The sequence below is a fragment of the Zingiber officinale genome, chromosome 4A, assembly GCF_018446385.1.
Source record: "Zingiber officinale cultivar Zhangliang chromosome 4A, Zo_v1.1, whole genome shotgun sequence".
In the NCBI taxonomy this organism is placed as follows: Eukaryota; Viridiplantae; Streptophyta; class Magnoliopsida; order Zingiberales; family Zingiberaceae; genus Zingiber; species Zingiber officinale.
The window spans coordinates 87,940,907-87,959,710 of record NC_055992.1 but is presented as its reverse complement, the minus strand read 5'-3'; the positions used below and the strand labels follow the sequence as shown (position 1 = coordinate 87,959,710).

General features: G+C 45.6%; 1 long non-coding RNA gene across 1 annotated transcript; it reads right to left on the bottom strand.

Annotated features, from left to right (window-relative positions):
* Positions 1–4,803: 4,803 nt before the first annotated feature.
* LOC121973421 lies at positions 4,804–5,308 on the bottom strand. Its single transcript, XR_006109596.1, has 3 exons — positions 5,281–5,308; positions 5,118–5,184; positions 4,804–4,842 (listed from the first exon to the last, which is right to left on the bottom strand). It is a non-coding gene; the product is annotated as an uncharacterized LOC121973421 (long non-coding RNA).
* Positions 5,309–18,804: the final 13,496 nt, after the last annotated feature.

The window sequence follows — 18,804 nt, the reverse complement described above, 5'->3', positions numbered from 1 at the left end:
TACTGATAATCACATATAGATGTTTCTCGTCGAATCATCTCTAGATCTATGCAAAGGTAGTGTACGTGACTCACCTCGAATCCGAAATAGATCACAACATCGTCCACAAAGATAATGGGAACCTATCCAAACATCCTCGACATACCAGGATCATCGAGTCCCTGAAAACATCTAAGGCACTGTAAGCCTTTATGGAAAAAACCAAGACACATAATGTTAGTATCACAGACATTCCTATCCATAAGATCTCCAATAATAAATCGAAAAATCTGATCATCAATAACATAAATCACCAAAGAATAAATCCTCCAGGGTGAGAGCAACGCTCCATCATAGGAAACACCACATATATGGGAGCAACGCTCTACCACAAGAAATCCTCAATATGTGGGAGCAACACTCCACCACAAATAATCTGAAATATGTATCTGCAATAAATATAGGAGCAATGCTCCGCTACCAGCAATCTGTGATATGTGGGAGCAACGCTCCACCACAAAACAATACATAAGTACCCCAAGGCACCTAACTATCCAGCTAGAGATTGTACAAGATCTCTCTACCATAAATCACTGTGGTTAGCCTAGGCTATAACTACCTAGTAACTAATCAAATCCATCATTAACTCTATCAGCATCCTAGTGGGTCATCCACTGATAGGAAAATTTAGTTGATGGTTTAATCCAACAAACGACATAATGCAGTCACTCCACATTCTGCATTCAGTATAAGTAAAATCATCATACTGCTACCAATGTATACACCTAGCACACATGCTCACACAACATATGTATGATCAACAAAATCCTCCAATTATTATACACCAAACATACTCACAACTCAGGTATATTCAGTATGATACATCCAACAATACATACCGAACACGTGTGCAAAATCTACATAAGTAAAATCAACAATACACCTCAAACAGCACTCACATTACATATCGTATAACCGACATATGCTTCCAATAAAACATACTAAACCCAGGTGCACTCACAAATCAAACCTAATCAAAAAGATACCTCAGATACCACACCAAACACATATGTACATATCACAATTCAGATTAAATCGACAAAATGCTTCCATCAAAACACCACCGATGTACTTATACTACATCTCGGATTTAATCAACAAGATATCTTCAATAATACACCCAGATACATACACCGAACTACATAGCTATGATCCACAAGGAAACTTCAAACCATATCAGAACATGGATACATATACTACTTGCAAATGGGCAGTCTACAACATGACTCCTACAACACATAACAATCATAATATACATGTAACATAGACATGCAAAATCAGCACACCAGCTCAATCAAAGAGACCAACCTTATGCTACCAACACTCATGGGTTACCGGTATATCTAAACAAAATTCATGCATATGTATCAAGCATGAATACATCAATCAAAAGCAACCCAAAATAAAGCAGCCTAATCATCCAGTAACAACCCTGCTCTAGGTTCAAAAGAACTGGTATCAGACAAGAAAGATATACACACCGTGGTATAACATTGCCAGTCAATGTCATACACTACTAAGACTATATCCAATGGGAAAAATTTTATCATCATAAATCCAAATGTACTCTCCCAGTATACACTAGTAACGATTGTATCCCATAAGTGTTAAGCAATTAGCTCTACACTTCCTTACACCAGCAGGGTCACATATCCCAACGCACCCTCTAAGTTATCCCACCAGGTATATACAGTCCACGGTCAAAGTCTTCATGAAATAGGATACATCGATCATTTATAAACTATCCAAGCTGAAAATGATTTATGACTAAATCAGTCCTTCCCATGTCAGTACAAAACATGTACTCAAAGGTGCTCTAGATACATAACTAAGCACAAATAACCTAAAGGTTCGAACCTCTAAAAATAGAGTATGGCAATCCTCTACTGATCAACCAACAAAACTAAATCATTCATCTACTAACTAATCAAGAATACCTTAATCCTCCACAAGCAACTAAGGTATATCCAACCACATAATATCATATGTATAAATGTGTACGACCCAAAAGAAAAAGTCAGAATTTAAGAACATCATGACGCTCTCATCTTCATCCTCAAAAACATCAGCCCACACTATATCAGATGAATAAATCTCTACTCCCCATGAGGGCAAGTTAGCATTCAAAACATCAATCATTATTTATCCACATAGTCCCATATCAGAGGAAGCATATATCATTTTTTTTTATATCATCCTGTTAACTATCCATAACCAACCAGGTTTATTAAAATCTCATAGGCACATTCAACCGTAAAACTCTCTAGCACCCAATTTATAATCTGATCATCAACCATAATCATCAAACCTGTGAATATCATAAATGACACTCACTATGTCACCATCAATGACAACCCAAATATAAATCATCAAAATAGTTATCCACTAATAGATCATCAAAACAAATATCCAGTAATAGATCATCAAACAACCACATAACATTTACTCTCACAAACCATTAGAAACCAACATATCACAACATCTGATCTCCCAATATCCCTCAACCTCAAATCATTCTCAACAATGATTAAACATGATAACTCTCCAATGACCAATTTTCATCGTATCGGATACCCTAATATCCAAAAGATACGAGTATAAAAACTCTACTGGCTAAGTCTACAGGAATATATAGGTATCATCCATTACCCAGCTAACAATAGCAGAGGCTGATATGTGCCTCCATCTCCTAATAGTAGTAACAGAAGCTAAAACTACTGATGGTATGATATGAAAAATCAGAGACTATAATCCTTGATCTCTATTAGGGTCGACCAAGATCAGTGGCTAACCCATCACATGTAATATGGCCACAACAACCAGACAGGTAATAAAGATAAAGTGCTAATAGATGTCCTAACTATCATAAAATAAACATCATACCTATTTGCCGTCTGGAGATGTTCCATCGCTGTCCAGTCCCCAACTTCTGACCTCAAAATTCCGAACGAGAAAATCGACGGAAATCCATATAAATCCGAAACGGAAGTCTGAAACATAACCATAACGAAAATCCGTACAAACCGAAATAGACATCCAAAAATCCAGAACACCAAAAGCAGGTATCCATAACCAGCTCTGATACCAATAAATTGGTATCAGATAAATCTCGAAAATCCAAAATACAAAAAATCCAACAAGTATCGCCAAACTTGGCGCTCTGATACCACTAAATAAATTGGTATCAAGTTATCCCAAACATCTAAAATACGAAAACAAAAGATCGTATAACTGTGCTCTGATACCACTAAATAAATTGTCACGCCCCCAGAAGAGTCCCTGTCCGAGAAAATTTCGGCAGCATCTCCCCTGTACGACGGACAATCAAAAATTTCTACAAGCACTAAATACTCAGCCACAGGCGGCTGGAATAATAACAGTAAATAAAACCAATCACCACGCAGTTTATATAAGTATTCAGCCTCTGGCTGTCACAACCACGCAGTTAATAAAATAAACAACATAGTAATACTCTGACTCGAAATCAACCCTACTCAACTACACTCGTAAAGCCCAAATCCGATTTTTTTCTTACCTCTTCTGCCGTCCAGACAGGCATGTAGTAGTATAAAATCGAAAACAAATCCATCAACGAGACAACTTATATAATATCTAAGTATTTAACATCCAAATCCAAATATAGTCAAGTGAGAATCAAAAATAATACAAACGATAGAAAATAGCTGGAGGTCTGCAGGAGGACTAGCAATGGAACTCCCTCCTGACAGATCAACCTGAAAATATCAACAATAGAGGCGGGTGAGTCCAACACTCAGCAGTACAGTTGATATGCAAAGTAAAGAAACAACACCTAGCACTAATCATGCGTACATCTGATAAGAAAGATAAGAATGCATCTGAAATAAACAGAGAATACCGTACTAACCAGTCCCGAGTATAAGGTCAACAGACCAAAGGATAAATTCCCTGGATGCATGTCAAACATAGGTATCCAAACAATATGCAGCATATAAATGCAAACACAAACACAAGCAATAAATGCATCATGCATATGATGCCAATGATGCGCCCTGGTCACCCCCACGCCACGATCATCTCATACAAAAGTGAGGCCGAGTGGGTAGGGGTGTGACAATCTGCATCACTACTCCTGATGAGTGACCGAGTGGACGGGATGCTGTCGGAGTACACCTATCCTCCTACCCCAAATCATAGATGGGGGAGCGCAATGCTCTCAACTCCCGGTACTCAAATACGGGGAGGAATCCCTGCCGGATAACACGTTGTGTCACACTACCCATGAGCGGACCAACGGTGCCTAACAGAGTCCCTGCTGCAACACACTCAGCCTGAATCGACTACTAACCCATGAGTGGTGGTGTGTGCAGATCCATATAACTGGTGATGTGCTCAACAATAATGGAGCGGACTATCGCACAGCATGCAATCATGCAAATGGTGCATGGCACTAACCACAAGAATATCCTGACCTAATCCACATATATATAAAAATACATCAAAGGTCAACGAATCCAAAACAATCCAAAGGTATACAGAAGGTATAAAACCTAGGTCCTGAACATGGTCAAGCATGGCATATCACTACCCCTATAAGCATGTATAAACAGGTAAAATATACCTGAGATGCAAAACCAATCAATTAATCAAGCATGTAAGATTTGGGTAGTGATTAACCGTAACAGATAAGAAACACAATTAATACAACGTGTTAATTTAATTACTAAGCATATCAAATGACATAAGTCAAAAGTACCCGCCTCCAATAAGAAAAGTCCAATCAGTCCAAATCCGACGTCGAGATACTCGTCTCGCGTCAAGGTCCTGTATATCAAACATAATGTCTAGTTTAGCTATTTCTATAATACCACAATTAGCCAAACTACATTCTAATCCAATTAAAGAAATTTAAATTGGATCCAACTAATCCTTCCAACAAAATTAATGAACCCTAATTAAATAAAATCAGTGGGTCCACTAGGGTTAGTTCCTTAACCCTAATCATAACATGAGATTAAAAATCTAAAGCTAATCCAATCTACCAATCTCCAACATAAACCTAATCAATATACACGAAGCTCAAAAACCCTAAACCTTACCTCAAATTTTTCCGATGCCTCAGTGCTGCTCAAATCCTGAAGAACTTACTGTCGAGACCCGGAGAAGCTACTGTGGGAAAACAGTGACAAGTAACATAGTTATCAACCAACAACTTCAGCACAGGATCCAAATCAAAAATCCAAATACCCCTTTTTGCCTTACCTAACTCGCTACACCCTGTTCTCCTCACTGCCGGCGGCTGGTGGCGAAGAAGGAGGATCCAGTGGTGATGTCTAGGGCAGAAATGTTTGGCCGGCTAGGAAAAATTCCAATGGTTGGCAACCGAAGATCGGCAGGGCTCATCTAGGGCTTGCTTCTGCCGTGAACAGGGCGTCTCTGAGAAAAAGGAGGCAAGGCCGGCGGTGAGCTCAAACCTAGGGCACGGCAGAGGAGGAGGTTCGGTGGTGGGCGAGAGGTGGCTGTCGGAGAGGGCTTCGGTGCTTAGGCTCGGCGTCGGGTCGGAGTGACAGCGTCGCGGCTAGAGCCCGGTGGACCTGGTGGCCGGTGCTCGAAGAAAAGGAGAAGGAAAGGCCGGCGAGTCGCGATCGGGGACCGAGAGCCGGCAGTCAGTGGTCGAAATCTCTCGGCTAGGGCGACGGCCTTAGCCGAGGGCTATTGTACAAAAAGGGGAAGAAGAAACCGCCGCGGCCGGCGGTTAGGGCTCGGAGGCGTCGGCGCAAGGGGAAGAAGGTCGCGGCGTCGAGGGGTTTCGGCGAGGTAAGAAAAAGAAAACAGATAAAGAAAATAAATAGGAAAAAGGAAATGTAATTATAAACATTTCCTCGCTTAACTGGGGTAGCCAAAACAGGCTTTTCTGGGCCCTATTTTTATCCCCGTGAACTCGTCCATACGAGCTCCGAAAAATTCCCTAAAAATTTCCAAAAATTCCGAAAAATTCCCTTATTAATATTTCCTATTTTCCGGTATTTTACATTTCGTCTCCACCTCTTTATTCCATTCACATTTCTAACAATCCCCCACATGAATGGAAAATAGGATATATGATGGCATTCAACAATTGAGTCAAATATAGGATAGATAGGTTTTACCCTTTGAACCTTCCCTTGTAAAGATATGTTTGCTTACTAGATGATAGTAGACATGATGTCCTTGAACTGTTCTGCCATCTGTGTCAGCATTGGCATATCTCACCCAAAACTCTTCCTGATACAACTCAGTTCTCATGAGTGTGTTCATTCTTGGCCATGAACACACATGGTTCTGTGAGAAGTTCTAAGAATTGTGCCTCTAATTCTCTTTGAAGCGGCCCCACTTCTTTCTCATAAAGGTGATCCCTCGAGAGTAGCCATCTACTCTTCTTGATCATTAAAATTCGTGTTCTTAACCTCCATCCTTCACAGATTCATTGGGTCGTTCCCTCACAGTGTGTTTAGTCAGTGCAAATTAGTTGTCCCTTTAAACCTAGTTCTTGGGATCTCTAGTCAGCATAGGTTCTGTGAGAAGTTCTAAGAATTGTGCCTCCAATTCTCTTTGAAGTTGCCCCACTTCTTTCTCACAAAGGTGATCCCTCGAGAGTAGCCATCTACTCTTCTTAATCATTAAAAGTCGTGTGCTTAACCTCCATTCTTCACTGATTTATTGGGTCGTTCCCCCACAGTGTGTCTAGTCAGTGCAAATTAGTTGTCCCTTTGAACCTAGTTCTTGGGATCTCTAGTCAGCATAGGTTGGGTGTCCTCTGCATTGATCGCTGACAACGGCATCAAATCCATTCCTCGTGATGAGCTTGTAACTAACTCTCGATTTAACCCTTTGGTTAGCAGATCCGCCAGGTTATCCTTTGACTTAACATAGTCAACCGTGATAACTCCTGTTGAGAGTAGTTGTCTCATGATGTTATGACTATGATGTATATGCCTAGACTTACCATTATACAGATGGCTTTGTACCCGACTGATTGCTGATTGACTATCGCAATGTATGCAAATCGTCAGCACAGGTTTCGACCATCTAGGAATATCTTCTAAGAATTGTTGTAATCATTCAGCCTCTTCACCACATTTGTCAAGAGCTATAAACTCATATTCCATCGTGGATCTGGTTATTAAGGTTGTTTAGAAGATTTTCAAGAAATGGCTGCACCTACTAGAGTGAATACATATCCACTCGTATACTTGGAGTCTTTTATGTCATATATCTAACTCGCATCGTTGTACCCTTCGATCACAGCAGGATATCTCGTATAGTGCAGTCCATATTCACGAGTATACCTCAAGTACCTCAGTACCTCAATACTCTTGTTATCCCTTTCCAGTGCTCAACATCGGGATTACTCGTGTATCTACTCAGTTTACTTACTGGGTAGGCTAAGTCTGGTAGTGTACAACTCATTAAATATATCAGACTTTCAATTACTCGAGAGTACTCTAGCTGAGAGATACTTTCACCATAATTTTTTTATAGATGTTGACTCGTATCTATCAACATTCGTGTCAACGCAGTATCACCCTTGATGAATTTTCCAAGAATTTTGTCCATATAATGAGACTGACTAAAAACAAGTCCTTTTGTGGTTCTAAGATTTTTTATTCCTAGAATCACATGAGCTAGGCTCATGTCTTTCATGTTAAATCTTGAGTTCAACATATCTTTAGTGGATTTGATTATCTTATCATTACTCCCAATGATAAGTATGTCATTTACATAGAGTCACAAGATGACATAGTCGCTCTCTGTGACTTTCATGTAGGCACATTTATCACATTCATTAATCCTGAATCCACATTCCTTCATGGCATTATCAAATTTCTCATGTCATTGCTTCAGTGCTTGTTTCAAGCCATATAATGACTTCACCAATCTACAAACCTTATTTTTCTATCCTAGCATAAAAAACCCCTCAGGTTGCTCCATGTAGATTTTCTCTTCTAAATCCCCATTTAGAAAAGCTATTTTTACATCCATCTGATGTATTTCGAGATTCCATAGAGCAGCGATAGCCAACAATACTCTAATGGAATTTATTCTCGACATCGGAGAATACGTATCAAAGTAATTAAGGCCTTCTAGTTGTCGGCATCCTTTGATTACCAATCTAGCCTTATACTTATCAATTGTGTCATTTGACTTCATTTTCTTCTTGAAGATCCACTTGCAACCTAGTGGTTACTTTTAGGAGGAAGATCCACAAGTTCTCAAGTGTAATTTTGCAAGATAGAGTTTATCTCAAATGCAATTGCCTCTCTCCAATGAGGTCCATCAAAAGAGCTTACTGCTTCTGAGTAGCTTCGGGACTCACTTTCCAACATAAAAGTGATAAAATATGATCCATAGGATTTTTCTACCTGAGATCTTTTGCTCCGTCTAAATTCAACCTCCACTAGTTCCTCATCATTATCTTCATCTTGTGTTTCATATGCCCGCTTTGAGGAGCTAGCATCCTCACGGATCTTATATGGAAACACATGCTCGAAGAACGAGGCATTTCTTAATTCTATTATCGAGTTCTTGTATATCTCTGGTATTTGTGATTCATATATAACAAACCGATAAGCACTGTTGTTCTGTGCAAATCCAATAAATACACAATCAACAGTCTTCGATCCTATCTTAATCCTTTTTGGATCAGGCACCAGTACTTTGGCAAGACACTCCCATATTCATAAATATTTGTAGGACGGTTGTCTTCTATTCCACAACTCATAAGGGCCCTTATCTATTTTCCTCTGGGGCACCTTATTTAAAATGTAATTAGCTGTTAACACAGCTTCCCCCCATATGGACTCTGGCAATCCAGAGCTCAATAAAAGAACATTCATCATCTCCTTTAGAGTTTGAGTCTTTTACTCAGTAATTCCATTTTGCTGAGGAGTATAAGGAGTTATTGTTTCATGTATGATCCCATGTTCAACACACAACTCAGCAAATGGTGATATATATTCACCGCCTCAGTCACTGCAAACCACCTTAATTTTTCTATTAAGTTGGTTTTCAACCTCATTTTTATATAGAGTAAATTTCTCTATAGGTTCATCCTTACTGATCCAGAGGTAAAGGAGGGGGCTAGGGCCCTAAACACCTTGGAAGTCTGTCGAGCAGATTGGCACACCTGGTCAGTCGGCCAGGCTCGTCCCCAAGCTAACTCTGTGATAGCTCGACCAAGCGTCGAGCTTCCGACGCTCACAAGTATGGATGGAGGAGAGGCCAAGCGGCGGGACATGATGCCGAGCGGGATGTAGCCTTGATGAGGCAGGAAGGGTCCTGTTCGGCGAAGCACTAGGGGGGCGACAGGTCGACTGCCATCGGCCAAACAGTCTTCCCATCCGGCCGGGCAATAAGACAAAGGAGCAGTTGGCGAGATCTTCTTCGGGACAAGCGCCGCCGACAAGCAGCATGGTTGGCGGCTGGACCAAGCAGAGAATCGTACGGTGGAAGTTTCTACTGTCACGTTAGGGATATATTCGTACTATTGAGGTATGGTGTCAGACATGCTTTTCTGACACAACCATTCCAGGTATGTTTTGGGACGCGTACACTCTTTGGGAAGCGTGTGCGCACCTCCGGGGAGCCCTATATAAGGACCCCCAGGCTTCGATGGAGGTATGCATTCTCCATCACTGTAGCTACAGTCTTCATTTTTCCACTTCGTTTACCTTGCTACCAGGAGCTGACTTGAGCGTCGGAGGGCCGTCGCCAAGAACCTTTTCCCGGCCCGGTTTTGTTCTTGCAGGTTCTCGCCGACGATCCACGTCCTTCAGAGGTCATAGAGAGCGCCACGTCCCCAGTATCCGTCGACTCAGCACTCGGACAGGATCAAATTGGCGCCGTCTGGAAGGGTCCTGTTCGGCGAAGCACTAGGGGGTACGATAGGACGGCTGCCGTTGGCCAATCGGGACAAGTGCCGCCGACAGGCAGCATGGTCGGCGGCTGGACCAGGCAGAGAATCGTACAGTGGAAGTTTCTACTGTCACGTCAGGGATATGTTCGTACTATTGAGGTATGGTGTCAGACATGTTTTTCTGACACAACCATTCCAGGTATGTCTTGGGAAGCGTGTATGCCTTAGGAAGCGTGCGCACACCTTCGGGGAGCCCTATATAAGGACCCCCAGGCTTCGACAGAGGTATGCATTCTCCATCACTGTAGCTACAGTCTTCATTTTTCCACTTCGTTTGCCTTGCTACCGGGAGCTGACTTGAGCGTCGGAGGGTCGTCGCCAGGAACCCCTTCCTAGCCTGGTTTTGTTCTTGCAGGTTCTCACCGACGATCCACGTCCTTCAGAGGTCATAGAGAGCGTCACGTCCCCAGTGTCCGTCGACTCAGCAGTCGGACAGGATCAAATCGGTGCCATCTGTGGGAACACACCTGAATCTGAGCTAAAGAGATGGAGGAAGCTGGACGCCAACACACCGTGATGCTCTCCTAGGAAGAGCTCAATGAGCTTATCAAAGCACGAGCGGCGAGAATCATGGAACAGCAACAGCAAAAGGTGCTAGCCGAGCGGCTAGCATAGCAAGCGACGTCGACATCCGGGGGTCGAGCGGCGCATGAAGAACGACCGGAACAGCTCTCCATATGGGGTCAGAACAAAGGTCAAACCGGTACTCAAGCAGAATCGCCACCCGCACCAATACCGTTTCACCGGGCGTTGTTTCAGACGCCCTCCGAGATCGCGCAGACCCACCAAGATCGAGGTTCGTCAGACGAAGCCTCCGATCAGAATGCACGAAAAGGAAAAGTACCCCGAGCGGATTCGTCTCCTGAGCGGGTCAATCGCCAATTTGCGGACGTAATTTTACAAGATCCTCTACCGAAGCATTACGCTCCACTGGCGATCGGAGAGTATAATGGATCCGCGGACCCGGGTGATCACCTCGGTAAGTTTGACAATGCTGCCACTCTGCATCAGTACACAGATGGAGTTAAATGCAGGGTTTTTCTGACAACATTGTCTGGGTCGGCGCAACGCTGGTTCCAGAGATTACCGGACAGGTCAATTCAGAGTTTTAAAGACTTCCGAACGGCCTTCCTCCACCACTTCGCCAGCAACCGAGGTTACCAGAAGACAAGCGTCAGCTTGTTTTCTATGAAGCAAGGGTCGAGAGAGACCCTTCGGGCCTACATTCAGCGCTTCAACCAGGCAGCCATGGATATTCCCACGGTCTCGTCGGAAACCATGATGCATGCCTTCACTCAGGGACTCAGCGACGGGGACTTCTTCCGCTCGCTCATCAGGAAGCCGCCGCGCGACTACGACCATATGCTCAAGAACGCAAGCGAATACATCAATGTGGAGGAGGCTCAGGCGGCCAGAAGGAGAGAGGCGCCATCCGAGCCAGTGGCACCAACCGAGCGAAGGCCTCCAGTCAGCCATCAGCCACCCAGAGGACCCCAAGCGGAGGGAGCGCGAGCACATCAAGAGACGAGGCCTCACACCGTTCAGCATGTGACCTCCGAGCAGCCCAGGGTAAAGGGGAGAATTTGGACACCCATGTTTTGCTCCATCCACCAGTCGGCGAGCCACAATACTCGCGATTGTCGCGGGTTCACACCAATTACCCAACCCGCGCCAAGAAACTGTCATCGTCGATCGCCATCACCTGGCCCACAGCATCGGTATCGAGATACCGAACGTCGGGAGGATAAGCCATCACCCGAGTGGCCGCATCATCGTCGACCAAGGAGCAGTGATCGACCCCGAGCCTCGCACGAGCGAGCCAGACCCTCCACTCGGGAGGAGGAAAATAGGAGCAACACCGCTCAGGGGAGATCAACATTATCACTGGCAAGCCGACCAGCGGGAATTCCAATCGAGCACGAAAGTTATAAGCGCGGCGATTGGAGATCCACGCCGTAGGATGCAGCAGGGAAAAGGTGAACGGGCCCGAAATCATCTTCAGCCCTAAAGACCTCGAAGGTGTCGAAGTACCGCATGATGACGCCCTCATCATTCGAGCGGTAATAGCTAACTACACTATTCACCGCATCTTTATTTACACGGGTAGTTCGGTCAACATCATCTTCAAGAAGGCGTTCGACCAGCTCCAGATAGATCGCGCTTAGCTACTACCAATGACCACTCCCCTTTACGGGTTCACAGGCAACGAAGTCCAGCCGATCAGCCAGATTAAGTTGGTCGTATCACTCGGAGAAGAGCCGCTCCGGAGGACGAGAGTTACCAACTTCATCGTGGTGGAAGCCCCCTCGGCTTACAACGTCATTTTGGGTCGGCTGGCCCTTAATGAATTTCGGGTGGTCGTCTCCACATTCTGCCAAAAAATCAAGTTCCCGGTTGAGGAGCGGGTTGGGGAGGTCAAAGGAGACCAGCTGGCAGCTCGGCGTTTTTACGTCGAGATGGTCAGAACAGAGGTCAGGTCCGCCCGGAAGATGACGCGAATTGAGGTAAACACAATAACCGAGAAGCCTCCTACTTTTGTTTATGAAGATAAGGAGGAGGTGCAGATCCATCCGAGCTGCCTGGAGGCCACGACCTTCATAGCATCCGACCTAGAGGTGGGGCAGAGAGAGGAGTTGGTCAGATGCCTTCCACAAAATCACGACGTATTCGTGTGGTCGACAGATGAGCTACAAGGCATCTCGCCGAGCGTCACCGAGCATAAGCTCCATGTTCGGCCGGATGCCCACCCAATTAAGCAAAGGAAAAGAGACTTCAACGCCGAGCAGAATGTGATTATCCGGGCGGAAGTCGAAAAACTCTTGGAAGCCGGCCATATACGGGAGGTGCAGTTCCCGACCTGGCTTGCCAAGGTGGTGCTCGTTTCCAAGCCGGGCAACAAGTGGTGGGTCTGCATCGATTTCAGAGACCTGAACAAAGCTTGCCCAAAGGACTTTTATCCTTGCCCATGATTGATCAGATGGTAGACTTGACGGCTGGGTCTGAGCTGATATGCATGCTGGATGCATATCAAGGGTACCACCTGTTGGAACCCCAAGGTTGTTTTGGTGTGATCAACAAGTTAAGTTAGGTCCTGTGTTGTTTTAACCTTGTGTCTAAGTGTGCAGGAGCTTAGGAGCATGGGTACTCGAGCTGAAGACGCAGCTAGCGAGAAGGACGGCACGCGGTGCGTCCGAGGGACGAAGTGATGCGGAAGAGTACCCCGGTGAACGAGAAGGAAGCGTGCGGTGGTTCCGAGGGACGAAAGCCGGAGCGGAAGATTGCTCGGGGAGCAAGAGACGCAGCTAGCGAGAAGGTCGGCATGGGGTGCGACCGAGGGATGAAGACTGCGGATGAGTACGCTGGTGGACGAGAAGGAAACACGCGGCGATTCCGAGGGACGAGAAGCCGGAGCGGAAGGCTGCTCGAGAAGACCGGAAGTTGGGTTCGAGTGAGCCATATTCCGGATGACGAAGATCACCCAAGCGAGTGGATCCGGAGCAGAAGACTTGGACCGAGGCGGGACTAAACCAGAGAAGAGGTCCCGGACAAAAAGTCAACAAATGTTGACTTTTTGCTCCGGGGCGCCCAGACCTGACTTTTGACCAAGATCGAGATTTGACTCGATTTGATCATTAGGGGATAAAATTTACCTCATATAGCCTTGGTTCAGAAGCTTTTCAACGAACTCTAGTAATTCATTTCCAACGCTTGTGTGCTTTAGAGTTGTAATTAAGCTTCTGCTTTCTGCGCTTCAACGTTGTAAGAGGCTTCTCAGCTTGAAGGAGTATTCTAGTGCGCTTAACCTTCCTTGGATTAACAACCACATCGGTTGTAACCAAGTAAATCTTGTGCCTCGTCTTTTTAATGTTTTATTTATCTGCTTTGTTTATTTTATAAGTGTTAGCTTAAAGAGTTCAAGGAAGGATTGTTCGTTTGTTTTTGATTTTGCAGGATATCTAACAACTCCCCTTCCAGCTGGCCCAACAGTCCTACACCACCAAGTGCTGCTCGCCCACAAAGATCAAGAAAAATTCAGCTTCATCACCGCGGATGACACGTACTGCTATAATGTCATGTCGTTTGGCCTGAAGAATGTCGGAGCCACCTACCAGAGGATGATGAACAAGGTGTTCCGACGACAGATCGGCCGAAATATGGAGGTATACATCGATGGCATACTAATTAAATCCCTCTGAGCGGCCGATCTCTGTGCAGATATCCAGGAGACTTGTCGGACCCTTCTGACGTACGACATCAAACTGAATCCCCAGAAGTGTATGTTCGGGGAAAAAAGTGGATGATTCCTGTGGTACATAGTTACCGAACGGGGCATAGAGGCAACCCCTAGCAAGGTGAAAGCACTTCAAGACATGCCGCCACCCCGGAACCTGAAGGAAGCTCAGCGCCTCACGGGACGAATAACAGCGCTATCAAGGTTCATATCGAAGACCGTCGACCGGAACTTGCCTTTTTTTCAAGATTCTGCGTCGAGCCACCAAGTTCCAGTGGGATGCAGAGTGTGACAAAGCCTTAGAGGAGCTCAAAGTATACCTCAATTCCTTACCTGTGTTAGCCAAGCCGGTCGCCGGGGAGCCTCTTAGAATTTACTTGTCCTCGACTGAGCATGTCGTCGGGTCGGCTCTTGTGAGGTCGGACGGCGAAGAACATCCTGTGTACTTCTTGAGCCACATATTAAAGGATGCTGAGTCTCACTACACTAGTCTCGAGAAGTTAGCTTTTGCGCTGGTACTCTTCGCTTGAAGGCTCTACCCTTACTTCCTAGCGCCCACGATCGTTGTGATGACGAACAGCCCTCTGGGAAGGGTCCTTCTCAATCCAGAGGTGTCCGGTTGGCTAATCAAATGGACCACAGAACTTAGCGAGTTCGACATACAGTATCAGCCTCGGACGACCATCAAGGCGCAATCATTAGCAGACTTTGTCACTGAGGTATAAAATCCCGAGCCCGAAGCCACCTGGAAGGTGTACGTGGATGGATCGTCCACTCGGCAAGGAAGTGGGATCGACGTCCTTTTGATCTCCCCCCACGAACAACGGATGCACTTGTCCGTATGGCTGGACTATCGAGCAACCAATAATGAAGCGGAGTATGAGGCGCTAATAGTGGGCCTGCAGGCCGCTTGGCATGTGGAAGCCATCAAGGTCTTGATTCATTCGGATTCACAGTTAGCTGCTCAGCAACTTTCGGGAGCATTCGAGATAAGCAACGTTAGGCTCAAGCTTTATGCGGAAGCTTTTGAAAAACTGAAGGCCAGTTTTCAAGAGGTGCTCATACAGAATATCCCCCGAGCGGAGAATCAGGCTACAGATGAGCTAGCTAAGCTAGCCAGCTAGATATCACCGATCGTCATCCAGCAGTCGATCGAGCAAGTATCTCTGGTCGCCCACATCGACCGAATGGAGGGACTCACATTGCCCAATGACTGGCGGACGACCATAACGGAATTTTTAAAGTCAGGAGCAACACCCTCCGGTCGGGAGGAAGTGCATCTGCTTTGGAGGAGAGATGGTCGGCTCGTCCTCATTGGCGACCAGCTCTACAAAAAAGCGTTCTCCAGGCCTCTACTCAAATGCGTCGGTCCGGAGGATGTTGACTATATTTTGCAAGAGGTACACCAAGGCTCATGCGGCGGGCATCCGGGTGGTCGTTCGTTAGCAAGAAAGATTCTTATGGCCGGCTACTTTTGGCCAACGTTACAAGAAGACGCCGCTCAGACAGTCGCCACGTGTTTATCTTGCCAGAAATACCACAACTTCTCGCATCGCCCCACGGAGGAGCTGAAGACATCCACAGTGTCTTGCCCGTTCTACCAATGGGGCATGGACATTGTGGGACTATTTCCAATGGCAACCGGACAGCGGAAGTTTTTACTAGTAGCAATTGACTATTTTTCCAAGTGGATCGAGGCCGAGCCGTTGGCTAAAATAATTGAGCAAATGGTCAAGAAATTCATCTGGCAGCATATCATCTGTCGGTTCGTCATTCCACGACGGCTCATCTCCGATAATGGGAGGCAGTTCTCGGGTTAGCAACTTAAGGAATGGTGCGAGGGGTACGACATCCAGCAGGCCTTCACCTCCGTGGCGTATCCCCAGAGCAATGGGCAAGCTGAAGTCGCCAATCAGGAGATCATACGAGTTCTTTGGGCTCGGCTCGACCATGAAGGTGGAAGTTGGGTAGACGAGCTGCCCGGTGTATTATGGGCACTCCAAACAATGCCTAAGGAGGGAACGGGAATGACCCCATTCCACCTGGTGTATGGTGGAGAGGCCATCGTCCCAGTGGAGGTCGGGGTAGAATCCGATCGGATCCAATGCTACGACGAGGACAATGCCGAACGGAGGCACTTGGAGATGGACCTGGTGGACGAGACGCGAGCCAAGGTCGTCATCCGGTTGATGGCATACCGGCAAAGAATGAAGTAAAACTACAATAGGCGGGTAATTGCTAGATCTTTTCAGGTCGTCGACCTCGTCTGGAAAAAAGTCAAGTCAGTTGGCGATGTCACCAAGCCGGGAGCTCCTTGGGCCGGACCTTTCAAGGTTGTAGAAAAGCTCCGTTTGGGTGCCTATTACCTCGAGGACGAAGACGGGCGAAAGCTAGAGCGACCATGGAGTGCAAGCCACCTCCAGCCGTACCGAGCTGGATGAAAGGTGCGCCAATGTAATACACGATGTATATTTGTCATCCTCTTTGTTTCCTTCAACTGCAGGGAGTAAAATCAGAAAAAGGTTTTGCAAAATACATGATCGTCGAGTGGCGACGTTAAACACCAGAGTCGAACCGGCGACTATAAACCCCCCGGCCTGAAGACCGTCGAGCGGCGACGTTAAACACCAGAGTCGAACCGGCGACTAAAAACCCCCCGGTCTGAAGACCGTCGAGTGGCGACGTTAAACGCCAGAGTCGAACCGGCGACTATTAACCCCCCGACCTGAAGACCGTCGAGAGGCAATGTTAAACGTCAGAGTCGAACCGGCGACTATAAACCCCCCGGCCTGAAGACCATCGATCGGCGACGTTAAACGCCAAAGTCGAACCGACGACTATAAACCCCCCGACCTGAACATCGTCGAGCGGCGATGTTAAACGTCTGAGTCGAATCGGCGACTATAAACCCCCCAGCCTGAACATCGTCGAGCGACAATGTTAAACGTCAGAGTCGAACCGGCGACTATAAACCCCCCGGCCTGAAGACCATTGAGCGGCGATGTTAAACACCAGGGTCAGCACGACAACCATAATTAACCCGCATGAGGATCATCAAGCGGCGATGTTAAACCCAAGAGTCGAGTCGAAGTGACGTTAAGGTCGGATCAGAGACAAAAATTCACGTGCCTAATAATGGGGCGTACATTTGGGAAGGTAACAAGTGCGCGGCCAGATGCTGAACAGCGACCACAAGGTCAAGAGATCGTAAAATTTTATGCGAAGTTCATTAGTTTAAATGCAAAACGGTAAAATTACAACCAAAATAAGTGCGTCGAACGACGAAAGTACATATCACTCCAGATAATCGAACGTTTCTTCGAGAATGTTGTCAACAAGCTCGGCGCGGTCGAGAGGTGGAATGTCAGTGTAGGCGTAGCAGAGGCCGGCAAGAGGGGGGCGAATTGCTGAAAACAAAAATAAACTATACCCTCCTCGTGCTTTCAACTCAATTAGTGCAATAATAAATAAAGCAGTAAAGTAATTAAAGCAGTAAAGAAAAAAGAAAATAGGAATTTAACCTGGTTACAACCAAGGAGGTTGTTAATCCAGGGCAATGAGAAACACACTAAAAAAAATCTCCTTTACTGAAGGCGGAGAAGCCTTTTACACTTTGGAAGCATAGAACTATTACTAGGAATGGCTACATAATTGATTGCTTGAGTTGTTGTGAATTCCTAGCTCCAAGGGCCTTTAAATAGCCTCTGGAAATCTGATCTCGAAGGTCCAAGGCGCCTCCAATAGGGGTCCAAGGCGCCTCCAAGGGTTCAGCGGATAAAACTTTATCCGCTGCGCAAACGGTCTGCTTAAGCGCCTTCATCGCCTTGAAGGCGGTCAAGGCGCTCAGCTTCTTTTCCAGCTCTTTTGCGTTGGCTTTCTTCAACTTCCGACGCTCCGTTCTTGGTGATTTCGGCCAACCGAAATAGGGCTCACCGTAACCCAATTTCGGCCTTCTCGAGCAAGCTTAACGTCCCTCGAACGTCGCGCACGCTCTTCACGCCCACCGGAGTACTCTTCCGCAGCTCTCTCGTCCTTCGGACGCACCGAGCCTGTCGGCTCCCTTCCCGTGCCATCCTTCTCGCTAGCTGCGTCTTCCACATAACTTCCTGCACTCCTAAGCTCCTGCACACTCAGACATAGGGATCAAACACAAAGCAGGACCTAACCAACTTGGTTGATCACATCAAAACTACCACGGGGTCTAACAATCTCCCCCTTTTTGATGTGCATCAACCCAAGTTCAAGTTAGGATTAAAATGGACATAAATAGTAATTTTAAAGGAAATTACTAAACTAACATATTTAAGCATAAGTTTGCAATAATTTGCAATAGTTAAAATATTGCAGTAATTTGCAATATTTAAGGAAAAATAGTTAGTAATTTTCCTAACTCCCCTAAACTTGTACCTTTCTCTCCCCCTTTGATCACAGCAAAAATGGGGTACTAAGAGAATATTAAGCAAATTATTAAGGTAGAGAAAAAAAATTCTGAGCAAAAATGAATTTTTTTTTTTTTTTGAAAAATTTTCTAAGTTAAATTGAATTTTCAAAAAAAAATTTCTAAGCAAAAATGAATTTTTAGAATTTTACAAAAAAAATT